Here is a 9515-nt window from a genome sequence, read left to right as displayed (position 1 = left end):
AGTTAAAGCTCATTCACCAATCCACAAATGTGTCTTTCTGCTTATATTTATAAACAACTCCTTCTCTCCACTATGAGAACTATACAATCACTACAGTTATTTGAAAGTTAGTATAAGATGTTCCAGTTCATCAATTTTAAAACTGCAGCAGGTATTTTCCAGAAAACTTCTCTGTTGGAACCTCAGTCCCATTTAGATTGAAAGTGGACAATTAATGTATTCACTTGTTCATTGTGGACAGGTGTCTGACTTAGAATAAATCTCATTAACTTTCAATGAGGTGCAGTATTTCTGTGCTCCCATTTTACACAGTCTGTCCTGTTCATGCACCACGTTTTTATTCTCCTCTCCCATTCTCCACAGGATACAGATTACAAGCATCATCAATCTAGCTGTTGAAAAGCATTGGAAGAATCTGGTCACACAGGTATTGAAACATTCATTATCTTCCATTTTACAAGTTGGTTGCTTTAAACACAGTACGATGTGTAATCATCTTGAAAAGAGATTCTCTTCAATATCCAAAGCAAATTGAATTACAAACCTGACAGACAAACACAGGCGAACAAATGACTAGTGAACACAAACCTCATGGTGCTCATTTTCAGATTTATTGCAGTCATCTGACAAAACAAGTGAAAGAATATTACATTGAAATGATTTGGAAAGTAGGTGTGACTTTTGTTGGTGCCTTTCTTTGCTCTGTTGGTGAAACTTTCTTGCACCTGACTCCTGTTCATGTCTCTCTTTCCTCTATTGAATGAGGAAGCAGGTATTTGATCAGAAATCAACTGGATTGTGTACCTTTGAGAAGGGATTTCTGCACCGTCAGGGCTGGAAACAGGAGTGAGTGAAAGACACTGCATGGAGTTTGATTTTGGACAGAGGGAGAGCAAATCTAACAGGATTGTGCGATATTGGCCTGGATTTTACAGCCCCAATAGCAGCAAACACTGAGACTTTCACTGCTATTGAGGGTCTGAACAGCAGTGCAACTGCCAGTACATGCACACACTAACACCAGCATCTGGAAGTTGTGGTGGTGAGAAATGTGCTTAGAAGGAGCCTCTGATCATCATCACACCAGCCAACTCTTTAAAGTGACAGGGACCTGTAGTTCAGCAATTTGGGCTCATTGCCCACAATGTACCCTGATTTTTACCTTGGTTGGATTAGAGCCGGTCCCAACAGGCTCAGGGCCTGCTCGGGAAGGACTTTTCTGTTGACACAACAGCTCCACTGTTCCAGGAAGACACCGGCAGCGGCAGGGGTCAACTTTAAGAGGGAGTTCAGACATTTTAAATGTTGTATTTTGTTTCTTAATTGTATGTAACTTTTTAGCATGGCCTTATCAGCGTTCTGAAATTTACATCTGACTTTTTATTAACAAGATTGAAGTGCTTTTAAAAGATCTCTAAATATTTATGACTTTTTATCAAGATTTACCTAGCTTCTTTGTAAAGACTCGAGTAAGATTGAAGTGACTTTTAAAAACTACATCTTATCCTTTAAAATCCTGCTTACATGTAGATGACATTGTAAGATGGCTTCAGAATAACTTAGACTATCTTTCTAACAGGTACTGCAACAGCTTAAGTCCTACTTTCTGCAAAAGCTGGTGAATTACAAAGAAACAATGTATTGAACATTTTATAAACAGTTGATGCAGATGGAATTCAAATTCATACATGTAAAACAGAAGGAATTAATAATCCATCATCTTAACCTCTCAAACACTTCATCACCCAGCTTTGTGCCAGCAACCCATCACATGTCTTTTTTGCCTCTATGAAAATTTGGGCAGGACGGTCACCTTCAGCTCAGATCCTGACTGTGCAGCCAAATGTGCAATGATGGAAATGTAGCTTCTGTAAGTAAATGGAATTTCCATCACATCAGGTCATGGCCTGTTGGGAATGGAGCGGTGTGAAACATTTCCAGACCATGCCCAACACGTTTCTACTCAGTGTGAAAACCCACCACGGAAAGACTGGAACAGACAATCATTTCATCACATCATGATTAACATCACTCAGACACCTGAACCATTAGGTCACTGACGAAGTCATGATGACTTCGAATTTCTCATGAAATGACAACTGAACTAACTGACTGGAAGAATTGCTTTAACTCCACATGCTCAGAAAGGCACAGCCTCAGACCGACTCGGCAGATGAATATTGATTGAATACTTTCTGTGTGAGGAATGTTCCAGCATCATAAACCGGGGGAACGTGCTGACTGAGCTGTGTCTTCATCTCTTCTGGGCAGTCGGACAGTTCACCCTTCATTCTGCTCTGATTCACTTTCCCAAAGTGGATCTACAGATTCTTAAATCTGGAGACTCGTTTTCTTGTTCCTTTTGATTTTTCTTGCTCCTGAATGATAATATATTCTAAACCTCGGATCAACCCTCCCCTTTGCGTCGTGTTATAGTCTTGGTTAAAAGAGACACAAAATGACACAAACACTCTGAAACATACAACACGGTCACACTTTCCTTCAGTGAGATTAATGTTGAGCTGTTTTCCAGGTTAAATGCAACTGCAAACACATTGCTCTCAAAGAAATTGTAGGGGATTGAGTTGCCGTTGAAATATTAGCACTGGACATCTGTCCGAGCAGGAACAGCCATTTCAAACTCACATCCTTCACAAAGGCAACCACTGAGCTGTTTTCTTTTGTGAATGAAATTCATAAGAAAAGTTAAAGTTCACAGGAAAATGGATGTAAATGATTGATAGCTAAACTTTTGAAGCAAGGATATGAATCCAAGATTTTCTGATTATTAGACAAACACTCGAACCAATTAAGCTGCTGAGCCAGATCACAAGTGCTGTGACAACTAAGGGCAGAGGAGGGCACTCTTTATTCTCATCCCACTTCTCCACAGGTCACAACATCTATGTGAACTTTTCCCACATACTGATACAGTCAATCATGTACTCTATTTTTCCCAGAATAGAAGACACTGACCAGGTTTCTTTAATGAACAACAAAATTATCCATTTATTGTCGAACAAGTTTTAACTAGTCATGAAGTAAAGCATAAACACACAGGTGGAAATTTTTAAAGTTCCTTTTTCACCTTTACCAACTTTTAAAGTGCTTTTTCTTATCTTCGAGCCACACGCACACACACACACACACCGAATAGCTGAAAAAATAAAAGGGATTTTTTTTTAAATTCAGCACTCTGTTACAGACAAAAAAACCTCTTGGGCTGTTCATTTGCTCATTTTTGAAGAAATCATCAGATGAGATATGTTGCTCCAAAACTGGAATACAGTCTAACTTCCGAGTATACGTAGACAGGTCACTCGGGTATTTTAGAACAGTTCTTTTCAGAAGGCATTGAGAATTAATTTTTGCAGGCCTTCTTCAAAGACATGCAACAAGATGAATTAACTCAGTGGACTTCTCAGGGTCTTTTAAAGATTTTCTGGAAAACAAACTGGGTTGTGGTCTTCTCTCCTTCCTTGACGATTCTTCAGGCCAACTTTATCAGCTGCTCACTCCAGCAGGTAAAACACACTTACTGCTACAACCAAAGGTTGTGAGTTTTCTGCTGTCTTAGGTTTGCGCTGCTGCTGCCAAGTTTGTCCAATCAAGGGGCATGACTGACTTCACTAACCATATTTCTCCCTGTTACCAGGGTTTCTGTTCTATATTTAACTTGAATCATGTAACAACCAGTAAACATAGTTGCCAAATTGGTTCCTTTGGTGCTCTCTTGAAAAAGAACTGGTCCTACATTTATTCAGTTTGATTATGACTTCTTCAAAAAATATTTAAACAGAAGAAACAGAATCCCTTCCATAACATCATGTACTTTCCCTGAGCTACAGGTTATTGCAAGTTTCTCTGGCTGTGTTTATTTTAGATGATTTTGTACTCAGGTTCTTTTGGAATCCATGTGTTTGCAGATCTTTGTGAGTGAGAGATGTGGTAATATGCTTAAAAGATTTCCCTGTAAATTATTCGTATCTCCATCTTTCCCCGAACTTAGTACAAACACATTAATATGGGAATCACACACATCAGGCCGTCAAACCTGTCTGCTAAACATTGAAAGGTGACAGTGTTTATTGTGACGGAGTTCCATTTATGAAGACAGATATTGATGATTCCCACATGTAAAAATTTGTAAATTATGTTCATGACACAATGACATAAATAAACATTTCCTTGCACTTGCCATGGTTGGTGAACATTTTCTCTGCTGATGCCCCCTGAATATATTAGAGAACATGGTGACGAGGTTGAGATTAAAGTCTGTAAATATAGGCAGCAAACAGCAGCAGGGACTGCAGTGAACAAGATTTACGTGACATATTTGTGCTTATATTGGTGGGTGAAATAAGATACTAAACACACAAAATCCTACATTTGAGCTCGCGTAAAAGATTGCTCTGTCGATGGAGATAGCATCAAAGAATGCTCAGGAATTTTGTCCAATGCCAGTGATCGTAACACACTTCAGGGGAACTTAAAAAAAAATGGTAAAATGGGCTTTCACATAACAGATGAAATTTTACACAGAGAAGTGTGAAGTGATACAAATTGGAAGGAAGAATGCCATATAAATGAAACGTTACAATTCTAAACTGGGTGCAGGAGCAGAGAGACAATGTACACCAATGTTAGAAGGATTGAAAAGGTAGCTAAGAGCAAACAGGACACTTGGCTTTATTAATAGAGGCATAGAGTAAAAACATATAAGTTATGCTAAACCTTTATAAAATACTGGGAACGAATGGCCTCCACCTGTACCTCTACAGAAAGCTTCCATTCCAGGTTTACACACACTCATCAGGATCACGCCCCACAGATTCTGCCCTCCAGGCTCAGACACCCACTTCAGGATCACTCTCCACAGATCCCGCCATTCCAGGTTCGGACACCCCCTTCAGGATCACTCTCCATTGATCCCAGCACTATGGGCTCGGAGACCCTCTTCAGAGATCCTAAATCTCCAGACACGGACATCCTTTGAGGACCACTCTCCACAGATTCTGCCCTCCAGGCTCAGACATCCTCTTCAGAATCACTCTCCATACATCCCGCCACTCCACGCACGGATATCTCATACAGTCATGAAAGGTGGAGGACAATTAAATAACGAACCAGATGAGGAGGCTCCAAAAACATCCCTATCCTCAATGTTGGTGGAGCCGAGCACGTCAGTGCAGAAGATGAAGCTGAAGCATTTGAAACCATCTTCAGTCAGAAATTGCTCAGTGGATGATTCATCTCGGCCTCTTGAGGTCCCCAGCATCACAGCTTCCAGTTTTCAGCCAATTTGCTTCACTCCACATAATGGCAAGAAACAGCTGAAGGCACTCGATACAGCAAAGACTATGGGCCCTGACAACATTCCGGCTCTAGTGTAAATCTAAGTTCTTTTTGCCTTCAGTCTGGTTCAGTAAATATACTGAGTCGGATGTGTAGGTAAAATCAATTACTTTATTTGCGCATTTAGCCGGCTGACTTACTCTAATGCAACGACACTGTCTGTCTGGTCCACTAGAGTAAGTGAAGTTTTTTGATACAGGTACTACTGTTTATACATTAAGATTCATGCTGTACCCCCTTGTTTAACCAATCAGTGCGATACAATTCGACTTCACCCAAGTGGTGACATGCAGTACATCTGTTACTGAGGTTGCAATGCATTCCATTTTCAATACATACTTGTTGCTAATAAAATATTGTTTTGTACCAGCAAGAGAAAACAAAGCGGACAAGCAAGCTAATTGGCAAGAGCATAGGAATCATCAATAATCATTCTAGTCTCACTCCCGACATGGATCATGAGTCTGTCTCTACCTTGTGACAAGTAATTGCGGCGCATCCTGCTATCTCTATTAGGTGTACATTCCTGAGTGTTTCTTGCAGTCTGCAGCTACATCAAGTAGTGGCAGTTCACGAAGATAAGAGGGGCCTTGCACTCCTTATCACTCACACAGGGATGGACATCATTTGATTCACAGGAGTCCATTTGTTCCAAACCACAGGGAGTCACACAATCAGGCCATAAAGAACAGATGTCTTTGCAATTACCAGTGTCGGCTAGTCTTTACAGTCTCACACGCTCTGCCTTTACTTTTAACTATTTCATTGTGGTTTCTGCCACTTAAAATCAAAGCTCAGCAAAGCTACTATTCCTAACTTGGCTATATTTCCCATTAAGCATAGTGCCATGCCTTTCTGCTCACTTCCACACTAGTACTGAAGACTTGTGCTCCAGAACTAGCTGCGCCCTCAGCCAAGCTGTTCCAGTAGAGCTACAACACGGGCATCTACTTGACAATGTGGAAAGTTGCCCAAGTGTGCCCTCTCCATAAAAAAAATGCAGGACAAATCCAATCTGACCAATTGCCGCCCCATCAGTCTACTATCAATCATCAGCAAAGTGATGGAAGATGTCACCAACAGTGCTATCAAGCACCACACACTTCGCAATAATCTGATCATCGATGCTCAATTTAGGTTCTGCCAGGGTCTCTCAGCTCCAGGAAATAATTTGGCAGATAGAGGAGAATGTGGGAAAATGTGAGGTTATCCACTTTGGTAGGAAGAATAGAAAAGGAAAATATTATTTAAATTGTGAGAGATTACAGAATGCTGCGGTGTAGAAGGATCTGGGTGTCCTCGTACATGAATCACAAAAAGTTACCATGCAGGTACAGCAAATAATTAGGAAGGCAAATGGAATGTTACCCTTTATTGCAAGGGGGATGGAGTATAAAAGTATAGAAATCTTGCTACAAATGTACATGGTGCTGGTGAAACCAACCTAGAGTACTGTGTACAGTTTTGGTCTCCTTATTTAAGGAGGGATATACTTGCATTGGAGGCAGTTCAGAGAAGGTTCATTGGATTAATTCCTGTGATGAAGGTGTTGTCTCATGAGGAAAGTTGAGCAGGTTGGACCGATACTCATTGGAGTTGAGAAAAATGAAAGGAGAACGTATTGAGACATATAAGATTCTGAGGGGACTTGACAGGGTAGATGCTGAGAGGATGTTTCCTCTCGTGGTGGAATCTAGAACTAGGGGACACAGTTTCAGATTTAGGGCTTTTTCATTTAAGAAGGTATTTCTTCTCTCAGAGTGTCATTAATCTTTGGAATTCTTTACCGCAGAGAGCAGTGGAGGCTGGGTCATTGAATGTCTTCAAGATTTTTATCTACAAGAGAGCCAAGGGTTATGTGGGCAGGCAAGAAAGTGGGGTTGAGGTCATGATCAGGTCAGCCATGATCCTATTGAATGGCGGAGCAAGCTCGAGGGGCCAAATGGCCTACTCCTGCTATGAGTTCTTCCGATCTTCTGTTCTTATGATCTCATTGCAGCTTGGTCCAAACAGAGACGAAAGACTGGAATTCCAGAGGAGAGGTGAGAGTGATTGCCCTTGAGTGAGTGTGGCATCAAGGATCCCTCGCAAAATTGAAGTCAATGGGAATCAGGGGGAAAACCCTGCACTTGTTGAAGTCATACCTCGCACAAAACAAGATGTTGTGGTTAGTGGAGGCCAATCATCTCAGCCCAGGACATTGCCTCAGGAGTTTCTCAGGGTAGTGTCCTAGACACAAACATCCCAGCTGTTTCATTGACGACTTTCTCTTCAACATAAGTCAGAAGTGGGCATGTCAGATGATGATTCACAACTCTTCAGATACTGAAGCAGTCTGTGCCTGCAAGCAGCAAGACCTGAACAACATTCAGGCTTGAGCTGATAAGTGACAAGCAACCTTCTGGCCACACAAGTGCCAAGCAGTGAACATCTCCAATGAGAGAGAAAAAAAATCTACCTTTTGATATTCAGAAGCATTATCATCGTTAAATCCCCCACCATCAACATCTTGACCAGAAACGTAACTGGACCAGTCACATCTATGCTGTGGCTAAAAGCGCAGGTCAGAGATTACGAATTCTGCAGCAAGTATCTCACCTCCTGACACCCCAAATCCTGTCCACCATCTCCAAGGCACAAGTCAGGAGTGTGATGGAATACATCCCACTCAACAACACTCAAGAAGCTCAACACCATCCAGGACAAAGCAGCGCACTTGATCGGCACCTCACCCGCCACATTAAACATTCAATCCCTCCACAACCAGTAAACAGTGGCTGCAGTGTGTACCATCTCCATATGCACTGCCGCAACTCGCCAAGTATCCTTCAACAGCACCTTCCAAACTCGTGACCACTACCACCTCGAAGGACAAGGGCAGCAGATGCATGGGAACTCACTACCTGCAGGTTCCCCTCCAAGTCACTCACCATCCTGACTTGGAACAATATAGCCATTTCTTCACTGTTGTTGGGTCACAATCCTGGAACTCCCTCCCCAATAGCACTGTGGGTGTTCCTGCACCAAATGGACTGCATCAGTTCAAGAAGGCAGCTCTCCACCACCTTCTCAACGGCAATAGGAATGGGTAATAAATGCTAGCCTTATCAGCGATACTCACCCCCAAGAATGAATAAAAACCAAATCACTCTCCACAGATTCCCCACAATCTGGGCTTGGACATTTACTTCAGGAGCACAGAGCTTTATATCACTGCAACATGAGTTCCAATCTTCAGATTCTGTTCACTTTTCACATTATTTTCTACCAGTCCACTAGCTTTTATTAATTCTGTATTCGGGTCTCTGCTCCTCCGCCGTTTCTAACATCTCACCTCTTACAAAAAAACACTCTGATCTATCGTCGGTACTAGATGACCCCTCATTTTAAACTCCATCTGCCAAAGCATTGCTCACTCACTTAATCTATCAAGAAGATTTGAAAATAAATTTCTTGCCAAAGGATAATTTTCGGCATCTGCTCCCTCGCCATTTGCTTTTCCCATTTGCCTTTCACTTGGTGCAAATCCAGAGAAAGTAAAGATGGAAGGAAGGAGGGGGGGAAAGATCCTGCTCCGTTTCGTGATCCCTATTTGATCTTCATTCCAGTGCAGTTTGGGTGAAGAATTCCAATTGTCTGTCTCAATTTTAATAAAGTATAACAAATTTTGGAATCACTGTCTGGACATTGACAAGAACAGGTTTCGAGGCTGACTTTACACATAAACGATACACTGAACAGTTCATAAACTAGCAACAAGGATGGGATTCCAACCCACGTGTGCAGAGCACAATAGATTAGCAGTCCATCGCCTTAACCTCTCAGCCACCTTGTCAATTGCATAGGCATAGCTGTCACCTTCAGCACAGCTTCTGGCTGTGCAGCCAGCTGTGTAATGATGGAAATATATCTTCTGTCAGTAAATGAAGTTGGGAATGGAGCGGTGTGAAACATTTCCAGACCATGTCCAACACGTTTCTACTCAGTGTGAAAACCCACCACGGAAAGACTGGAACATACAATCATTTCATCGCATCATGATTAACATCACTCAGACACCTGAACCATTAGGTCACTGACGAAGTCATGATGACCGAATTTCTCATGAAATGACAACTGAACTAACTGACTGGAAGAATTGCTTTAACTCCACATGATCA

At 41.7% G+C, this 9515-nt stretch overlaps 1 non-coding gene across 1 annotated transcript; it reads right to left on the bottom strand.

Moving 5' to 3' along the window:
- Positions 1 to 9108: 9108 nt before the first annotated feature.
- Positions 9109 to 9190, bottom strand: trnas-gcu (transfer RNA serine (anticodon GCU)). Its single transcript has one exon. It is a non-coding gene; the product is annotated as a tRNA-Ser (tRNA).
- Between the last annotated feature and the right edge of the window lie 325 nt (positions 9191 to 9515).

The sequence above is a fragment of the Heterodontus francisci genome, unplaced genomic scaffold (assembly GCF_036365525.1).
Source record: "Heterodontus francisci isolate sHetFra1 unplaced genomic scaffold, sHetFra1.hap1 HAP1_SCAFFOLD_43, whole genome shotgun sequence".
Taxonomy (NCBI): domain Eukaryota; kingdom Metazoa; phylum Chordata; class Chondrichthyes; order Heterodontiformes; family Heterodontidae; genus Heterodontus; species Heterodontus francisci.
This window is presented reverse-complemented; position numbering and strand designations above follow the sequence as displayed.